The sequence below is a fragment of the Urocitellus parryii genome, chromosome 1 (assembly GCF_045843805.1).
Source record: "Urocitellus parryii isolate mUroPar1 chromosome 1, mUroPar1.hap1, whole genome shotgun sequence".
Taxonomy (NCBI): Eukaryota; Metazoa; Chordata; class Mammalia; order Rodentia; family Sciuridae; genus Urocitellus; species Urocitellus parryii.
Window position 1 is genome coordinate 58,862,810 of NC_135531.1, and position 21,750 is coordinate 58,884,559.

The 21,750-nt window shown below is 38.4% G+C and overlaps 1 protein-coding gene across 1 annotated transcript in view; it reads right to left on the bottom strand.

Annotated features, from left to right (window-relative positions):
- Arhgef28 (Rho guanine nucleotide exchange factor 28) overlaps window positions 1-21,750 on the bottom strand; it is a 248,065-nt gene that overhangs the window by 186,852 nt on the left and 39,463 nt on the right. The gene's annotated exons all lie outside the window — the stretch shown is intronic.

Sequence of the window (21,750 nt, forward strand, 5' to 3'; positions counted from 1 at the left end):
TAACAGATAAAAATGGAAATTTAACAAATGCTTTTTAATGACAATAGCCACCTTTTTATATAACAGTTGGACATGTTTTCCAAATATTCTGGTGTAATATACAACCTTTATATGGGATGATTTGGAGAGTAGAAGCAACAAAGATAGATGTGAGTTGGTATGTGAAATATAACAATCAAAATTTACTATTCATGCCATAAAAAAGCATTATTCTAATATAAAGATAGTGTTCTAAGTGAACTACCAAATTCATTTCTTTGTTTTAATATTTGAAGCCTAACTTCTTAATAATAATAATAATAATAATAATTCTATACAGACAAAATCCTTGAAAATTTAGGGGGAAAGAATACGATATTTTTTTTATTGTATCCCTATGAAGGAAAGCAAATACAAGTACAGGTACTGGTGAGTCCTAACACTAACTGGCTCAGTACTCCAGAGTCAGGAGGACAACGTTGCTTTTTGTGATTTCTGCTCAACCTCCCAGTCAGCTTCTTCCCTTCACAGTTTCTCCGCACACTCTCTGTGGGTGGTGTCAAAGAAATTACTGTGAGCACAAAGTATTTTATTCCAAATCACTTTATTTAACTGAAGGACTTCTTTAAAATAAAGTACGGAAATGCAAAGATTATTTATACAGATCTAAATATATACATATCTATACACAAACATTATCTTTTATATGTATAGGACTTCACAATTTATAAAGTACTTCCTTGTGTATTTTCTCATCTTATTCCATAATAATACCTGGGAGGGTAATATTTTTATCCTCATTTCTAAAGGAGAACACTAAAAATATCAAGTCTTTAGTAAGCAGGAAAACCAGAAATTCAACTTCTATCTTCCTGTGCAAAACCAACAAGCTTTTATCCCCATCAGGTTACTGCACAAACAGCAAAAGACTGAATGTTTAGTGACTCACCTGCACTTTTACATTTAATTCAGTATTTGTTTTATATACTTAATAAAGAATTTATCATCTTGAAATTCACCAGGGTTCACATCATGAAAGCCATGGGTAGGTATGGGAGTGGGAGAGATGGATAAATGTTCCCTAATTCCTCCAAAGACATATGCAGCCATTAGAGGCATTAATTTGGGAATCAATCTGTTAATCAAAAATCCTTAGAAGGGTACAGAAAAAGCATATGATTCAAAAGAAAAATTAAGAACCACCAAATTAGAGCAGGTTTAAAAGAGTCTTACTTTTACATAGTGTAAAATAGAAAGATTACTCAAATTTATCACCCAATAAAATTCATGTGAATATTAATTAGTTAAATTCTGGGGAAAAATATCCAAATATCATTTTTTTAAGATGAGGTTAACTAAAATGGCTTAAAAGACTTATAAGACATTTCTTCAGAAATTGTGTTTGGGGTACAAATGGCTTCCATTTCCAGATACGATGACCAGACCATAGTAGACCAGCATTCCTGCTGATAACAACTGAGGAAGGAAAAAAAAAAAAAAAAACAGATAAAAGTGTTCTCTTTTTTTAACATTTATTTTTTAGTTTTAGTTGGGCACAATACCTTTATTTGGTTTATTTATTTTTATGTGGTGTTGAGGATCAAACCCAAGGCCTCACACATGCTAGGCAAGTGCTCTACTGCTGAGCCACAACCCCAGCCCCAAAAGTGTTCTTAAAAGCATCCAACTTCTGTGAAAACAATGAAGACAAAAGCAATAAAATTCCAGAAAGAGGAGAAGCACTTAGAGAATAGAAGATAATGGACTAGTATCTTCAAAGCAATGGAAAAAAATAATCAACACACTAAAATTCCACATCTAAAAAAATATGCTTTTTAAATGAAGGTGGAATTTAAATTTTTAAGGCAAATACTTCAGGGACTCATCACCTGTAAACCAGTATATAAAGAAATACTAAAGGAAATTAATCAAGCAGAAATAAAATACTCTCAACAGTAACATTGATGTGCAGGACGGAATGTGGGGCAGTAATATGGGTAATATGTGGGGCTGGGATTGTGGCTCAGTGGTAGAGCCCTTGCCCCACATGTGCAAGGGCCTGGGTTCTATCCTCAGAACCACATAAAAATAAATAAATAGATAAATAATATGGGTAATATGTGAGTAAATATTATTAATATTAAATGTATAAAATTATAATTTACACAATAATATATTTTAAAATATATAATATAATGTTTTGCAAAACAATGTCATGGAGTTTAAAATATTTGTATTTCAATGTTAGACAACAATATTGTAAAAGGTAGATGGAATTAAAGTGTGGGAAAGTGTTGAAACTAATAACTTTTCTTATAATTATAATGTATCAAATATCCAATATTTTACTTGCAAATGACAAATACAAGAATAGTAAAAGAAAATATAACTAGCCAGGCACAGTGGCACATGCCTGTAATCCCAGCAGCTCTGGAGACTGAGGCAGGAGGATGGCGAGTTCAAAGCCAGGGGCAGCCACAGTAAGGTGCTAAGCAACTCAGTGAGATCCTGTCTCTAAACAAAATAGGGCTGGGATGTGGTTCAGTGGCCAAGTGCCCGAGTTTAATCCCTGGACCCCCCCCCCACACCCAGAAAATATATATATATAAAACTAAAAGTAATAGAGGGGAAGATGAAATAGAAAACAGATGATTAATCAAAAAGACGACAAAACAAGAGAAACAACATAAAAAGTGTATACCAAATAGAGCAAATAGTTACATGAATCCAACCACAGCAGCAGATATATTAAATGTAAATGGACCAGTTGCTCAAATTGAACACCAAGACTGACAGTATGAATTTTTTAATCCAAAAATAATGACTATATCTAAATGCTGCTTTCAAGAGACACAATTGAAAAATAATACAGAAAGCTTAAAAGTAAAAAATACCAGGAGATACTAACCAATTTTGGTATAATATCAAAGTAGATATTGAAGCAAGACATGTTACTAGTGAAAGAGAGTCAGTTGAACACGTTGTCATAATATTTTAAATCTATATGCATCTAATAACATAGCTTCAAATGCTTAAAGTACATAATAAATATAAAAATAGACAAAACCATGATTACAGTGGAAGACTTTTAACATGGTAGAACAAGTAGACAAAAGGTGTAGAAGGATAAAAACGATCCTGTATTAGACAATTAAAATCACTTATTAAAAGGAACCATTGCCAGGCCAGGGTTTTGGCTCAGTGACAGGTCACTTGCCTAGCATGCATGAGGCACTGGGTTCAATCTACGGCACCACAGAAAAGTAAACAAATAAAATAAAAGTATTGTGTCCATCTACAGCTAAAAACAATATTTTTAAAAAGGAACCATTGCCATAAATTAAATATATGTGTTAATATTTATGAAAACTATCCCTTATCCAAACTTCTGAATTAGACTCAGCAGTTCAAAAAATATAAACATACAAATCAAAAAGTCTTTATGACTTTCATACTGGATGAGATGATTCACCACTTTAGAATCAGGCTTTGTTTCTGTAAGACAGATGAATCAAGTAAAAAAAAAAAAAAATTCACAACAGAGGTTAGTAAACGACTCCAGATTCCTCTCAAGACCAGGGGCAGGCTTTTGAAAACTCCTAGCTTTCTTTCTTTTCAAATCACTTACAGAATCCATGAAAACATAGAACTCCTAGAAATTGAAAACATATATCTGGGAGTTTAAGCAGCAGATCACAGTGGGAAGTGTACTGTGTTGAATATAAGAAAAATTTTAATCTCTACTCTCTAGCTTGATATTCACATGGTCCCAAAATAATCAACTACAAAAAGGAAAAACAAGGCAACTCAAGCGGACACAAGTTGAGATTTTAGTCAATAATCAATTAGCATGACTCATCACTGAGATAGCTGCCCCCAAATGCTAATTCCACATTACCCTGTACTGAGGGAAATCTAGGAACTGCATGAGGAATGAGTATGGTAGAGCTCTGCCCTATTTCTGCCAGACAAACCTGGGCCATGAAATACTGTCACACAAATAAGACGAAGATGCCAAAGGGACGCAGAAGCTACATTGTCCAAGGAAGAACAATTGAAGGAACTGGGGCTGTTTTGCCAAAGAAGAGCAGACTTGAGGGTAAACAGTCCCCACTGCAAATATCTGAGGGTCTGTCATGCAGACAAGGGAGTAGACATGTCCTCAGGGCCCCAAGGGGAGAGCACAGAACAATGGAGGGAAGGACAAGGGACAGAGTTCAGCTCCACTGTGACAGCTTTCTAAGGATCAGAGGAGCCCATGGATGACAAGCTTTGACTTTGGGGGAACAAGCACCACCAGGATATAGTGGGGGGTTTCATTGTTTTTCATTGTTGTTTTTCTCTTTTCTTTCTTTTTTTTTTTTGTATTTATTTGTTCTAAAAGAGAATGGAGCTAAAATCTGTCTAGTCTTAACTACCCAGAATCTATACTCTCTGGTATATAATTCTAGATTAATTGCTTCACTATTTAAAAATGAGTCAATCTAGATAAGGAGTTTTATTTCATTTCCCCCTTATGCTTTTGTTTGAATTTACTTTTCCAGCTCCTTGGGTAGATGGCTAGTTCATTTTTATTCTTTGAGTGATTTTCAAACTGAGTTCATAGGCACCTTAGGATGTTGGGAGTTCGCAAACACCTCACTTAAATTTCATTTTGAAAATGTATTTAGAGTTATTTTTAAATATAAAAAGATTGTTATTCACTTAAATGTACCTTTGACCAAATTTTAAGTCCCCAGAGAGCATTTGAACTACCATACGAAGTTATTGACTAGTCCACTGAATTGACAAATGTAATAAATTTAAATAATACTTTTATAATCATAAAGTTTTTAAATTTACATATTAAAATTCCCCATAATATTTTGGGGAAAAAAATCTTTTCCTACAAAATCAAAGTTTCCACATCACCTGTTCGGGGTTTCTAAGGTCCCTCTGAGGACAGGATGCTCTCTGCTGTTCTATTGGGAGATAACAAAGTTCTATCAGTGACAAGAGTCACTAATGGCCTAAACAAATATTTCTCCACACCTTTGTATAGTTCACATCTCGAACAAGATACATCTGCAACCCAATGAAGACTAGAACTCATCCACTTCAGATTCAGGTTGAACTCTCACAGACCATAGCCACACATGGCTATTGGGTAAATCCCTGAGGTCTAGGGATTTATGTCAAACCAAGTGTTGTCTAAAGGTCAGTGTGGGTCAGCTGACAGTCTAGAACATGCCAAACCCAAACTAAGACTAGTAAGAACACAAAGAACCCTAATTCTCCACAAATTGATCGGTCCTGGGCAAAGAAGTACTAATGGGAGTAATCATTAGTACTCTTATTCAGGACAGATCATTGAGCCTCTGTGTTCTGCAGGAAGGCCCTCTTACAAGGTATCCAGGCAGAAAGCAGTGCCTTTGCCCCTCTCATATGACCAGTGCTTGTGCCAGAACACCTCTTCTGCCCTCACCATGCATGCACTGTGAGCAGGAGCACACGTGCGAGCGTGCATGCGCGCACACACACACACAGCAGGCCTTTCTTAAAAAAAAAAAAAAAAAAAAAAAACACTGAAGATCCTGCCAAGCAATTCCATTGCAAGATAAAAGAATCAAGCAATCCTCACTAACGGAAGCATAAACTCAGAAATTTTAAAATATACAGTTTATTGGAATCAAAACTCTTATTTTTCAAGCAAACTGAACACTTATAAGAAAAGGTGACTTGGTCTGGGGCCCATCACACAGCAGACTGGGGCAGGGCCCAAGTTGCCACCTCTACCTATTAGGACCCTCCCCACAGTTCCATGCCACTAGTGAGGAAGAGCCACAGCCTCTGACCCCCAGATGAACCCTATTCCTCCTCCAGTAACTGGGAAGCAAGTCAGAATCAGAATCAGTAACTGTCCCCAAAGTTCCCCCATCCCCCCATTCCCATCCCTTCCACTATCCCATGGCTTCTATCAAGGGCTCCCATCACTTGAGTTAAACCACAGAGCACTTCCAGGCCCTGCTGCTCTGCCTTCCTTTCCTCACATCAAAACACAATCAAGTAAAAAGCCAGCCCAGACACAGCACAGAAAACATGACAGACTAGTGAAGCAGGAAGCAGCAGGGCACCAAGGACCAGCACCAGAGCCCAGATCCACATGCACACAGGAGGAGAGGAGAGGAAGAGACAGAGGAGGGCTCAGTGGGAGGCAAAGTAAACCATCAGCAGCCAGGGCTCAGGAGAGATGACCACATAAGGGAGAAAGATGGGAAACACAGTGAGGAGGAGGGTGACTGAAACAGGGAAGGGGCAAGGAGGACGGAGAATAAGCAGATTAACGGGAAAGAGAAACAGTCACCCCACCGGACCCTGCACTCTGGAAACAATACTAGAGAGAGCAGGAGGGGCAACCAGGGAGGAAAAGGACCTAAATGCGGGTGCTGATAAAGGCCATTTCATGGAATCCAAACCAAGAGTCAAAGGCAAAAGAAGCATCTTTTTTTGTTAATATTTATTTTTTAGTTTTTCGGCAGACACAACATCTTTGTATGTGGTGCTGAGGATCGAACCCGGGCCGCAGGCATGCCAGGCGAGCGCACTACCGCTTGAGCCACATCCCCAGCCCCAAGGAGCATCTTGAAATGTATCTTTTTGGCTGGGCACAGTGGTGCACACCTGTAATCCCAGCAGCTCGGGAGGCTGAGGCAAAAGGACTGCAAGTTCAAAGCCAGCCTCAGCAACTTAGCAAGACACTAAGCAACTCAGTGAGATCCTGTCTCTACATAAAATATAAATAAGGGCTGGGGATGCTGAGGTTGTGGCTCAGCAGTAGCGCACTTGTCTGGAGTGTGTGAGGCACTGGATTCAATCCTCAACACCACATATAAATAAATAAATAAAGGTCCATTGACAACTAAAAAAAAATATATATTAAAAAAAATTTTAAAAAGGGCTGGGGATGTGGCTTAGTGGTTAAGTGTCCCTGGGTTCAATCCCTGGTACTAAAAAAAAAAAAAAAAAAAAAAAAAGAAGAAGAAGAAAAAAATGAGTCTTTGTCATGAATCAGTGTGGGGGTACTTTTTCAAAGGACTCAACACCCAATAACCACACGCCCTCATTCTGGTAAGCCTGTCTTTCCACATCACAAAGAGTCCCACAGGGAGAAGGGAAGACCACACCTGGAGATTCCTTGCTCTGTCCTACTTTAGGCAGAGTGAGCCATGACTTCAGAATGCTGGGGCTCATTTTTCTAGCCCTGTCCTTTCTTGCCCAGTACTTAGCTCACTCTCATTCACTCTCCCTCTCCCCCACCCCCTCAGGCCAAGTGTTTGTGGCTCTAAGCCAGCAAGAAACAGGACCTACATACAGAGAGGCGGAATGCTGGCATCACCAGAGGTACCATCTGGCCAAAATAAATTGGGGTCCACCCCCCTCTTTCTAGTTCAGCACAAAGCCTGGCAGTATAAGAACAACAACTATAGCCACGAACACAGAGAACTGAACCCCAGAACCCTGAGAGTGCAGTTAATATTGTTAATAAAAATACCTTCCATTTCCTTGGTGCTTTACTATCTCCATGTGCTGCTTCATTCGCTCCCTGTGAACCCCAGGGACGCGAACAGGTGAATAATTTTCCCAGGAGGACAGGACCAGCACTAAATCTCTTTCCTCATTTACTCATTCAGTCCACAGATACTTACAGAACATCTACTAAGCGCTTGGTTAAAACCAACCACCTGACTTCATGAAAGGATTCTAGTGGGGAGACACGGCAATCAATAAGTAATTAAGCATTTGACATGTATGGGGTTCATAAGAGTTGTAAGTGACAAGGGATCTAACCTAAAAGGAAGGTTGGTAAGGAGAGAGCTGTTTTGGTTAGGACAGAAGGAGAAAGCCTTTAATGAGGTGACATTTAAACAGAGACCTAAATAAGTAAGGGACTGAGTCTTGTGGAAGCTAAGGAGCCCTTTAGGCAAAGTCCTGAAGCAGCAGGTACCAGCAGGGTGCGAGAAACAGCAAGGAAAGCTGGAAACGGCTGCAGCACTATTGGCAAAAGGTATGAGGCAAGGACAGAGACAAGCAAGGTTATTGGGAGCGTTCGGGCATCGACTCCATAGTAGGAAGCCATTGAATTGTTTTTGAGTAGAAAGGTTAACAAGATCTAGATTTCTCTTTAAAAAGATCACTCTGGCTGTTTTCCTAAGACTAGGCAACGATGGGGTTAAGGTTGAAATTGTGGATCCCCTGCACCAATCCAGGCAAGAAATGACTGGGCATTCTTTCCGAGCATTTTCTACCACATTGTGGACACACTTGATGTGATTTTTCCCTCTGCTGAGAAGAGGCTAATGAACCTATCACCCAGGAGACCACATCTGTATTCAGCTCTGTTTATCACAGACTGCGGCAGCTCCAGCATCCCTGTGCCAGTGAGAAAACAGAAGCTACAAGGGCCTGAAGGCAAGTGGGAGATTATTCCAGCGCCCTTGTGGAACGGATGGCCTGGAACTCAGGGTCTTTTCTGCCGTTCCTTAAAAACACACAGACAGATGGACAGATGGACAGGCAGATGGTTATGTAGAGCTATTGTCCCCTCCACTGCCTTTTATCTGTCCACCTGCAACACCTGGTGATCAAATGGTAGTTCTGGTCACGCAACATTTCAACGTGAACATGGAAATAGCTTCAAACACCCTCTCTGACCCAGACTGCTGTGGTCAATAAAATTCTGCTTTTCCTAAGGTCAACTATAAACATGCAACATATGATCTAACATTGCTTACAAACCTTACAACCTTTGTACTGTTTTTTATTGTTGTTTTTAGTTATTCATCACAGTAGAATGTATTTTGATGTATCACACATACATGGAGTATAACTTCCCATTCTTGAGGTTGTACATGATGTGGAGTTACACTGGTCATGTATTCATATATTAACATAGGAAAGTTATGTCTGATTCATTCTACTGTCTTTGCCATTACCATCCCCCTCCCCCTTGCTTCCCCCTGTACCCCCCTGTGCAATCCAGTGAATTTCGATTCCTCAACAAATGCCCCCCACTCCCACCCCTGTTATTGAGAGTCAGCATCTGCTTATCAGAGAATATTTGGCCTTTGGTTTGGGGAAATTAGTTTATTTCACTTAGCATAATAGCCTCCAGTTCCATCCATATACCATCAAATGCCACAATTCCATTTTTCTTTCTGACTGAGTAATATTCCATTGTGTATATGTGCCACCTTTTCTTTATCCCCATTCATCTTTGAAGGTCACCTAGGTTGGTTCCATAGCTTAGCTATTGTGATAGGAACATTGATGTGGCATCACTATAGTATGCCAATTTTAAGTCTTTGCATATATGCTGAGGAATGGGATAACTGGGTCAAATGGTGGTTCCATTCCAAGTTTTCTGAGAAATCTCCATACTGCTTTCCAGAGTGATTGCACCAATTTATAGTTTCCCCAGCAATGTATGAATGTATCTTCCCCCCCACCCCCGACATCCTTGCCAACATTTATTGTTACTTATATTCTTGATAATTGCCATTTTTCTTTGTACTGTTTTTAATCTTAAAAGGCTACATACTAAACAACCCAACTATACAGCATTCTAGAAAAGGCAAATCTATATGGAGAAAGTAAAAAAAAAAAAAAAAAGATTAGTAGCTCCCAGGGATTAATAGCTGGCAGAGTATAAATAGGGGAAGTGCAGAGGATTTTAGGGCAGTGATACTATAAGGTAAGATACCTGTTGTTACAGGTTTGTTCAAACCCAGAGAACGTTCAATACCAAGAGTGAATCCTAATATACACTGGACTTTGGATGATTATCCCAGGTCCATGTAGTTTCATCAGTTGCAACCTGTGGACCACTCTGGTGGGGATGTTGATAATAGGGGAGGCTACAGATGTGTGGGGGCACAGGGAGATGGAAAACCTCGTGTACCTTCTGCTTAATTCTGCTATGTAACTAAAACTGCTTTAAAAACAATCTTTAAAAAAAAACTGAATAATATCCCTTGCCCAGGAGGAATTTGAGCTTGGGCCAGACAGGGACAGCTTTCAGAGGCCGTGTATGGAGACTGAGAGCCAAACTGCAAGATTTGCAAATTTATTATGAGGGAAGAGAAAGGAATGTGAACAGAGTGCATGGGAAGGAAACAAAAATGGACAGATGAGTGAAGAAGGCAAGTCTACTAGAAACAATGAAAAGATGCTGCCCGAACACAGGTACACAGTGAATGTGCTGCACCTTAAACTAAGTGACAGTGAGAAGAGCAGGAGGTGACCCAATTGCTGTAACAGAGAAACTCAGAAGCCAATTGGCACAACATAATTAAAAGCTCATTTCTTGCTCCTAAAAGTTCCCCAGGCAAACACTGCTGCCCAGGTGACTCTCCTCCAGGTAGTGTTCCAGGGACCCAGGCTCTGGCCACCTTGTGGCTCTATCACCTACAACACTTGGTTGCCAGGTTCCCCTGCTGCATGTCAGACAGGAGAAAAGCAAGTGACAATCACAGCTTTCCAGGCCTGCACCTGGCACCCATCTGGTCCACTCCCCTTCAGGTGGCCAGTGAGTGGTTAGGAAATGTTTAATAGATTAGTGTTCCAGAGAAGGAAGGAACAGTTTGGTTATTAGTTGAAGTTCTGCCACAGGATCTCACACATTGAGCAATTCCCAGAGAACATCTAAGAGCTAAGAATGCCACCAAATCTCAAATTTAGTTTCATCAAAATTGAATATATACTTAATTTTTAAAAAATAATTTAAAAACAGAAGAGTTAATCAAGTGGGTGGAGCATGTTGAAAATAATGGCTAAATAATATCTTCCCACCCATATGGTTATTTTCAAAAGCATCTCCCCTCTCCCCACATACACCTCTCTCAGTCTCAACAATTTTATCCCAAATGCTGTGACGGAAGTTATACTACCAGTGTCTCTTAATTTAGGAATGAAAGAAGTTGGGAGAAAACAGTCTCCTTGATAAAGACCTGCTTACACAATAAAGGAAACTGCCATGCCTAATGATAAGGGATATTTCTGGTACTGTGGATTAAATTATGGCTGTCTACTGGGCCTCTTGAAATCACCCCAAAGCACAACACAACTAATGAATTAAAGTCTTCTTAAAGCATTTAGCCTTATAATTTACTCATCAGTAAGGAAGAAAAACCAAGTTCCATAACCACCCTATCCAAATTCAAATAGCAACTTGCTGACCACCTGGAGATGGTAAGGATGGGTCTCCTCCTGGAGTCTATTATTACAAGGTAACCTGTCAAATATTCCCATGATTGTGTTGCAGGATTCCAGTTATTTCCTTTCTAACACACAATCACTAGATATTACAACAAGACCCTATCTCTCTGAAAAAAAAAAACTCTTGTTGGGGTTCTTTTTTTTTTTTTTTTTTTTTGTATTTTTTGGTACTGGTGGTGGAACCCAGGGCTTGGCAAATGCAAGGCAGTCACTTTGCCACTGAGCTACATCCCAGACCTGAAAAAACTCTTTGGTGGTGGAGCAAAAAGCATGTCTCCAACCCATAAGATGATTTGAATTTTTAAAGGTCTGTCTAATTGAAGAAATCCCTAAATTACAGGGAACCCTTCAGTTATCTCATTCTGAACAGGATAGCTACAGAGTCACATTTGTTTTTTTAACTGGTTATACCCTTCTTCCAAACTGCGTGATTCTAAACCTTTTTAGCCACATAAGGAAAGCACACATAACTTCTCTGAGGCAAGTAACCATGGTCCCAATAATTACAGAAATTAAAGCATTCCTGTTGAAACCCAAGATGCTAAATTTTGTTGAGCACACTGTTGCTAAAAATGGTTTCTTCTTGTCAGAGAGACCATCAGGAACTTTCTACATTTTGGGATAAGAGATAAAAGGAGGTCATTTTTGTTTGTTTAATTTTTATTTGCCTAAAGGCAAAGAAGGGAAAAATTAAAGACCTTCATCTGATCACTGTAAAAAATAATAATAATCTAGTTCACAACATACTGTTCCAAAGTATGCTGACATTCAAGGTGTTGATATTTAATGGTTTGAAAACTCAACACAAAGTTTTTAAAAAGAAAGGCAAAATATTCTTAGAAGGTACTTAATTTTCACAAAAAATATCAAGAACAATCTTTCCTTTTTTTCAAATCTAAAATTTTAAACAATTAAAATACATCAACTTTTAAAGAAATTCCTTCTGGTGGCAGACCAGTGGTAAGCTGTATTGATGGGAGAATTCATCCATTATCAAGTTGACAATCTTGGATGTATTTTTTTCTTATTTGGCCTTAAAATTCCATAGAGATCCAGGTAATACTAGAATCCAGCCTGGTGGGCAAAATATCCCTACTGCCCTTTCCCTCTCTTTGTCTATCCATCTGTCAACATGTCAGTCTTTTTCATAGCCTTGCTAGCACATCTTGTTAACAGGATGATCATTTTTACTCCAATCACTGCTCTGTGAGTAGTAGACCTAAATGACATATCTGTCCAGTTTACTGTTTAAAAAAACTCTGAATTTGAGGGTAAATTAAATAGATTTTATTAAAGTTCACTTTTAACATTTATAGACATAACTATAAGCTATAAACCATAAGCTGCAAATAACATGCATGTTAATGTTTTGAATTTTATCTTGAACTAAAAAAAGAAACTGACTTGTAACCAGGATTAGCGTCATGATGTATTAACTGAATATCACTGCATACCACCATTAGGAAATGTTTAATCCACACAGTAGTGAGTTTTGTCATTCCCATTTAATAAATGAGGAAAGTGAGACTCTGATCAAATTAGGTCACAGCTGGGATTCAAATTCAGGTCTGTCTAGTCTTTATTGCTTGCTCCTGTTTCAAGATTAAAACAATTGTTAGTGTGCAGATGGTTCGTAGGTATGCAAAGGCCCCCAGAAGACAAGTTCCCAATTCATATAGTGCCACTCTCCAAGACTAATAAAAATAGTCCATACAATTTGGGTGAAATTGGCTACTTACTTTAATTTGGACAGCTTAATAAGGACAAGAATGTATCTATCTTCATAATATCATAAAGCAGTAGCTTCCCTGAAATGTGATCAAAATAAACTTGAGAAATTTAATATATCCCAGGAATTGAAATACAGAGTGATGCATCGTGGTGCATGCCTATAATTCCATCAACTAGGGAGGCTGACCCAGGAGGATCACAAGTTCAAAGCCACCCTCAGCAACTTAGTGAAACCCTGTCTCGATTTTTTAAAAAAAGGGGGGGTGGGTGGGGGTGGGGATGTGGCTCAGTGGTTAAGTACCCCTGGGTTCAATCTCCAGCACACACAAAAAAAGTGACACTAGAATGAAGAATACAAACAAACAGATGGTTCACTAAATGACTTTTAGAAATAGAAAATCCAGAGAATGAGAATTTTTTAATATTTATTCAGTATTGTCCTATAAACAAGAAGAGCAAAGCAAGCAAAAGTGGATGCTGCAGTCTTGAATGCAGCATTTGCAAACAATTCTTCTTTAGACAACAGGTTCTTGAAAATGAAATTAGCACTATACACAGCACCATCATGCACAGAACAACATATATTGTAATGGTGCGTGACTCTAATCCATTTAGCTCTGATCATGCACCATTATGAAGGACCTCTAGGTTGCAGTGATATTTATAGGGCCCTTCCTAATGGTCAAGGCTTTCTACCCTTTCCCAATTTTCTGCTTGCCTTTATTTTCCATTGCCTTGAGTGCACCGCATGAAAACTCGCATTTCAGTTCCCAGAACTGTACTCTTCTTTGGTTTCTCAGAACAAGCTCACACACCTTTGGTCAACTACCTTACATCAAAACTGATCTTTAAGAACATGGAGAAATGGTAGAAAGAGCAGCCACAGAAAGCAACATGATTGAAAGCACCCAGTCAACCCAGAAGTTTGAGATCACACACATCAGGTGATCTCATCCCAGAGAGAAACTTTTCCATAAGCCCATCTAGTACATGTGTTCAGTGCTGGAAACTGCGTGAGTTCTCTGTAGCTGTGAATATTCTTTAGCACTCTGAATATTAGCCCCTCAACCCATCTAAACTTTGTGTTAAGTTCAAGGAGAGCTTTGTTATTTTCTGTACTACTCTCTATAATTCCAGTATTTCCTCATTTAAAATCTACATAAGAAGCAGTTTACAATAAGATTTATATATCACACCCAATTTGAAAGAAAAATTTCATTTTCATATTTGCAAAGTTAAGTTGATCCAAGATCGGTAGAGGCCCCATGGAGCCACTAGCCTGAACATTTCCTTACACACTGGGATCAAACAAAGAAATAACTGTAAGAATGAGAAACCTTCCTGTCCTGTTGTGCATGTTTATTAATGGCTTCAATGAAGGCATAGGTGTCCTTATCAAATTTACCTGGCAGAAGAAAGGTTGGGAGGGTCAGTTATGGTGAACTGAGATTCAAAAGGAACTCAACAGGGCCAACACCAACAAGATGAGTTTCATCAACTATCAGTGAAAGTTATGGAACTCAGGTTAAAGAAAACTCAGCTCCGTGACAGAGAATGGAAGTGGATCAGATGATAAACAACACTGATGTGTAAAGGACTTATAAATTTTGAATACAGTGAACTCAGGATGGTTCAACATTGCACCACAGCTCGCCAAAATGAGCTAAAATGACCGGAGACTGCAGGACAGTATCCAGAGCCGGGGAAAGAATGGTTGCATTGTCCTCTGCAAGGCAATGCAGAGCCTCCTGTTCAGTTTGGAGCGCTGTGATTGAACTGGATGTTGAGGGAAATCAGCTTAGTCATAGCTCTCAAGACCACACCCTGAGAAGAAAGGCTGCTCAAGTAGGTTATTTATGCTGACAAGGAGACCCTAGTGGCAGGCTATAAAATCTGTTCTCAGACTTTCAAAGAATTATGCCCCAAAAAGTGTAGAGTTGCTACATAATGCCTCAGGGGAAAACTGGAACCAGTGGAGAGAATTACTGGAGGCAGATTTTAGAACTTTCCAACTATGGAATCCCTTCCTTCAGGGTAAAGGGTTTCTCTCCACCACCAGTCATCCCTTGGAGAGTAAATGGCCATCAGTTCCCATTGTCAGAGGGATTCCTACACAAAGATGCCATTAAGAAAACTATTCAAACTCACTTTGTTAGTCAGTTTTTTATTCCCTGTGGCCCAAATCCCAGACACTAACAATGTACAGGAAGAAAAGTTTATTTGGGGCTCTCTGTTTCAGAGGTCCTTGGTTGGCTAACTCCATGGCTATGGGTCCATGGCGGAAGGGCATGGTGAAGGAGGACTGCTCAGCTCAAGGTAACCAGGAAGCAGAGAGAGCAAGGAGCCAGTGACAGCCAATGGCCTACTTCTTCCAGTCACACTGCACCTGTCTATAGTAAACCACCAAGGAGTCCATTCAAATTATTAATCCATTAAATGTATTAATATGATGATGATGTTGTAGTTCTCATAATCTAGTCATTTCACCTCTGAACATTCCTGCATTGCCTAACTCTTGAGATTTTCAAGGGACATCTCATAACCAAACCATAACCCTCTCACTGGATATAAAGGGCGTTTCTCTGTTGCTGATATCCAGAGAATCACAAAAGCTCAAAGTGATATGGACACAAAAGATCATTTCACACCTCCCCTTAATTCTAGGCAAGGGGACAAGCTGTCCACAATCACTTGAAATGTTTTTCTTTATATATTTCCAAAAAGAGATTTTTCTCATTTTCTTGGTATTCCCATAGCCCTAGCTTTAAAAAAGGTTCTTCCTGATATTTAACCTAAATTTCTCCTTCCGAGTTTTATCAATACACATGGATACTAAAATGGGCTTTGTAATGATCATGACAGGACAATGGACATAAGAAGAGATAATTAATGAAGGAAAAATATTTACAAAAAAAAATATTAAGCAATAAATTTTTTGGAATTTTTTTTAGTTGTTGATGGACCTTTTTTTTATTTATTTATACATGATACTGAGAATTGATCCCAGTGCCTCACATATGCAAGGCAAGTGCTCAACTACTGAGCTACAACTCCAGCCCCTAAGCAATGAATTTAGAAAGCTTTCAATCACTGAATGCCAAATATCATTTAGAACACTTATAAAAATCACTAGAAGACTAGTTTGCACACTTTCATTTCAGAGTGAAAACACTGACCTCCTTGCATAAAAGCTCTGCTTTTATTTTCAGGCCCATATTTCTATCTCTGTGCAAAAAGAACTTTTCAGAAACTTAATGTATTTGGTTTAAAACACCTCAAAACAGAGGGTAAAATATGGTTGGGTCACAGGAACACATGAAAACCTTAAAAGGCTGGTGGCAACATTACTTGTGTTTTAAAATGTCTGTTCACTTAAAAGGTACCAAAATACAGATTAAATAAAATACGCCCTTCTCTCATTTCTGTAGAAACTGGATAAGCTGCCAAAATACAGTTGCCTTGGAACACTGCTTAGCATAGAATGCTTGCTGGCCTGATTCCTAGCAACTTATACTGTGCTCGGTAAATTGATCACATACCATGCTGATATACTTTTGCACCTCACCAATTTGCTTACTAGGGAGCCAATCAATTTTCCATTAAAACTCCTTATTTCCTAGTTAACTGCATATCATATTCTAGATTCTCTTTACTGCATTCACTTGAATCAATAATGCAAGAAGAATAGGGAAAAAAAGAAAAATAATCTTGTTATTAGCTGATTATTTAGTATGAGAGTCTCTAACCTTAATTTCACTTCAGAAAACTAGCATGAATTCTTTAATGAAAGTGAAGAGCATCAATATTTTTAGAGTCACCATTTGAAGAACTGTTAAGTGTTATTAAGTTTATCCAAGGGAAAAAATAGTGTCCAGTGGACCAATGTTCTATTCATACTTACAAACCTCAAAACTAAAGGGTAGCCAGGTTCAGTGGTGCATACCTGTAATCCCAGATGGTTGAGGCAGAAGGATCACAAGTACAAGGCCAGCCTCAGAAACTTAGGAAGGTCCTAAGAGCAACTTAGTGAGAATCTGTTTAAAAATTTAAAAAATTAAAAGGTCTGGGGATGTGGCTCAGTGGTAGAGCACCCCTGGGTTCAGACCCTTGTGCCTAAAACAAAAACAAATAAATAAAAAGTAAAGAGCATAGCCACACAAGGTAATGGACCATAATAGCTCTAACTGCTCCTAAATGAATTCACAAAATAAATACTGTGCAATTATAATTAGGCAGGGCAAAGAGCTACAACCACGGAACTGCTCCTCTGTACAAAAATATCTCCTGAATTAGTCTGCCACAGTTTATGATACTCTAATCATTAAATTTAGACTTGGGTATTATAAAGTCATTAAGAATAATGATAAATAATATTTAATGGTACAGAAAAATAATGGTGAAGTAAAAAATAAGTCACAAAAAACGGAAATACCAACCATTCTGACTCAGCATCTTCACTCATAGGTATTTATCTAGGTATAGTGTATTGGGTGAAGCTATATCCACAAAAACCTGTGTAGGGTTATAGCAGCTCTATTCATAATCCTCCCAAACTGGAAGCACTCAAACATCCTTTCATGAATAAAACTGTGGCCTTTCACAATGCAAAGCCACTTGACAATACAAAAGAGCAAAGTTCTCAAACTTAGGACAAATGATGAAATCTCAGATGGATTTTGCCGAGTGGTTAAAAACCAGACTTGCATGGTTAAATAAACAAAGAGTCTACTTATCTGACATCCTAGAAGTTACCTTTAATGTTTTACAACTATAGGGAAGAAAACAGATCACCGGTTGCCCAAGATTAGAGTCAGAGGATGCTCTGGCTACAACAAAGAGGTAGCAGAGAGATTTGGTGGGATGGGGGTGATAGAAATGTTCTATATTTAGGTTTTGGGGCTGCTCATAACACTGTGTGCATTTGTCAAAACCCAGAGAGCTATACACTAAAATGGGTGAATTTTATTATGTGAACATTGTACCTTAATAAATCCGCCTTTTAAAAAATCATTCTCTTAAAAAAAAAGTCTTCTCCTGTCCAGATTAAATTAGGTTCTGTGTAATTCTCCAAAATGTATTCATTTCTTAAAGGGGGATAAAAAGAGGTTATCTGTTTTAAGGTTGCATAATTATTACCTAGAATTTTTGAAGGAATAGAACACAGAAGAGAGAATTTTTAATGGAGTACATAAATTATATGAATTTCGGGACCCTCAGGCCTAGCTGGGATACCCTGAGAGACCACAGCAGGGGCATTTCCATGGGCCACTGGAGGGCCACCAAACTATTACACAGAGCTAGAAAGAAGGTTTTATCTTAAAAGGGAATGGGGACAGAAGACAGCCTCTTTCAGCTTTCTACTTTCAGGAATTGTCCCCAAATGTAAACCCCAGAGTCCACTCAAGGGCCAAGCCAAGGGTGCAGGTGAATGCTTTCAATTTCCTCAGGTCTACACTGAAACATTTCTAGATCAATTAAGTCATGACGAAGGAGTCACCAGGAACAAACCAATCTGGTTTGATCCAAGTGGGGCTTAGAATGTCCTTCATAGTATTGGCACCAAAATAGACATGTAGATCAATGGTACAGAATAGAAAACACAGAGACAAACTCACATAAACAGTTTTCCCATACTAGATAAACGCACCAAAAACATACATTGGAGAAAAGATATCCTATTCAACAAATGATGCTGAAGAGAACTGGAAATCCACATGCAGAAATAATGAAAATAAACCTCTATTTCTCACCATGCAAAAAACTCAATTCAAAGTGGATCAAAGACCTAGGAATTAGACCAGAGACCTGTACCTAATAGAGGAAAAAGCAGGCCCAAATCTTCATCATGTCAGATTAGGCCCTGACTTCCTGAACAAGACTCCTATAGCACAAGAAATAAAATTAAGAATTAATAATGGGATGGATTCAAACTAAAAAGCTTCTTCTCAGCAAAAGAAACAATCTGTGAGGTGAAAAGAGAGCCTGCATTTTGGGAGCAAATTTTTGCCACCTGCACTTTAGATAGAGCACTAATCTCCAGGATATATAAAGAACTCAAAAAAGTTAACACCAAAAAAACAAATAACCCAATCAATGAATGGGCCAAGCAGCTTAACAGACACTTCTCAGAAGAAGATATACATTCAATCGACAAATATATGAAAAAATGTTCAACATCTCTAGTAATTAGAGAATACAAATCAAAACTACTTGAAGATTTCATCTCATGCCAGTCAAAATGGCAGTTATCAGGAATACAGGCAACAATAACTATTGACAAGGATGTGGGGAAAAGGTACACTCATATATTGCTGGTGAGACTGAAATTGGTGCAGCCAATCTGGAAAGCGGTATGGAGATTCCTTGGAAACCTGGCAATGGAACCACCATTTGACCCAGTTATCCCACTCCTCAGTCTATACCCAAAGGACTTAAAAAGAGCATACTACAGTGACATAAACAAATCAACGTTTATAGCAGCATAATTCACAATAGCTAAACTGTGGAACCAACCTAGATGCTCCACAGTAGATGAATGTATAAAGAAACTGTGGTATATATATACACAGTGGAATACTACTCAGCATTAAAAGAGAATAAAATTATGGCATTTGCAGGTAAATGGATGGAGAATATCATGCTGAGCGAAGTAAGCCAATCCCAAAAAAACAAAGGCTGAATGTTCTCTCTGATAAGTGGATGCTGATCTGTAATGGGGGTGGGGGGTGGGGGCACAGGACAGGATATGGGAAAAATGGAGAAATTTGATTAGGCAAAGGGGAGGGAGGTTGGGGAAGGGGCATGAGGTCAGGAAAGATGGTGGAATGAGATGGACAACCCTACCCTAGGTACATATATGCTGTGACACTACATCCCGCATAATCAGAGAAATGAAAAGTTGTGCTGCAATTGCATGAAGCAAAATGCATTCTGCTGTCACGTATACCTCATTTTAATTAATTAATTAATTAATTTAAAAATGTGCTCCATATCTTTAAAACACTAGAACAGGAGGCCTGAGAGGTGGCACAGGAGACTTAGAAAGGCTTATTCTCCTAAACAGATTTGAAAGCAAGGAACTTCCTCTTGAGCTTAACAGGAGAACTGCTTTTTTATATTCGTCTTTTTTTTCACTTTTTACTTTTTTTTTTTTTTTTTTAGGAAAAGCATATAAATAAACCTTAACTGGTCCTTACAGAGAAATATAAGGTCATATTTAGGTCAGAGACGTTAAAACTAGTTTTTATAAAGTAAGAAATTGTTTTTCTTAAGGAACATTCTTTTCCCTCAAATGGAAGAGCATGGTAATCATTTTCCACAGGGGATATAAGAAAGGAGAGTGGCCTATAAGAGGTACAGGAATAATTACCAGAAAACAATTATATTAGAGACTTCCCTAGACACTTTAAAAGGATGTCAAAATTTCTTAAATTAGAATGTGGACTAAATATATCTTCATACTTCATACTGACTAACAAATGTTCCTGAAAAATAATTATTTGGCTAATTAAGATACCAATTGTCTTTAAAGCAATTTGGTGTCTTAAAAGGCCCTTAAAAGTACTATCTTAACATGTTTATCAAACCGGATCACCACTTTAAAATGGCCTCTTTAAAAGTTGTGTAATCTTTGTTAATATATGAATAAGGACATATACATACACTTACCTTTTTTCATCTTCATTTTCTCTGAAATTCTGAATTAATGAAAATTCATCATAAAATAGAGATCCAGCCAGGTGCAATGGCACACACCTATAATCCCAGCAACTCAGGAGGTTGAAGAAGAAGCACGTGTTCAAAGCCAGCCTCAGCCACCTAGCAAGGTCCTAAGAAACTTAGTGAGACCTTATCTCAAAATAAAATATAAAAAGGGGTGGGGATATGGCTCAGTGGTTAAGCACCACTGGGTTGAATCCCCAGTACAATCAACCAATAAATAAATTTAAAGAGAGAGAGAGAGAGAGATCCACTTGCTTCTTTCTCAACAGGGATACCAAACTAGTATCAGGAGTGGTATTTTGGGTGTTGAATCAGGTACTTTGAGAGAGAGAGAGAGAGAGAGAGAGAGAGAGAGAGAGAGAGAATTTTTTAAATATTTATTTTTTAGTTTTCGGTGGACACAACATCTTTATTTTTTATGTGGTTCTGAGGATCGAACCCAGTGCCGGGCGCATGCCAGGTGAGTGCACTACCACTTGAGCCACATCCCCAGCCCCAATAAAAATAAATTTTATAAAAAGGTATTGTGTTCATCTACAACTAAAAAAAAAAAAAAAGCAATAGAAGCAAGTAAATTGGTACACATTATTTTCATGACCTACTTGATGAAAGTGGGTCTTTCTAAAAGATAAAGCATTGTATATTTTGAAACATAAATTGTGAGATAAGAGACAAAATAATAATGTGGAAATTTGTTTGGGCTGTAGTTAAGAGACCTGGGCCATTTCATTCTATCCTATTCATCATACCACTGAAATTCACTGTTGTCATTCTCTGGTAGTCCCAGAGTACCATTAAACAGCTGTGTGATTTTGGACACACCACATATATCTCTCTGAGACTTACAGAGGGGAAAAAAATCAAACTGAGTAAGTCATGAAAATTGGTTAACGTTTAGAAACCTGTCGGTGTGGCGGTGTCTGGTATGTCATGGATGTTCGAGAATATTAATTATCACTTTCCCTCCCTTCTGAAAAGCTATTGTTACATATTCACAGTGGATCATTTGCTTGGCCTACTAAATAGGCAGCTTAGCACAGAAGCAAGCTTTTCCATCTCTGAAGC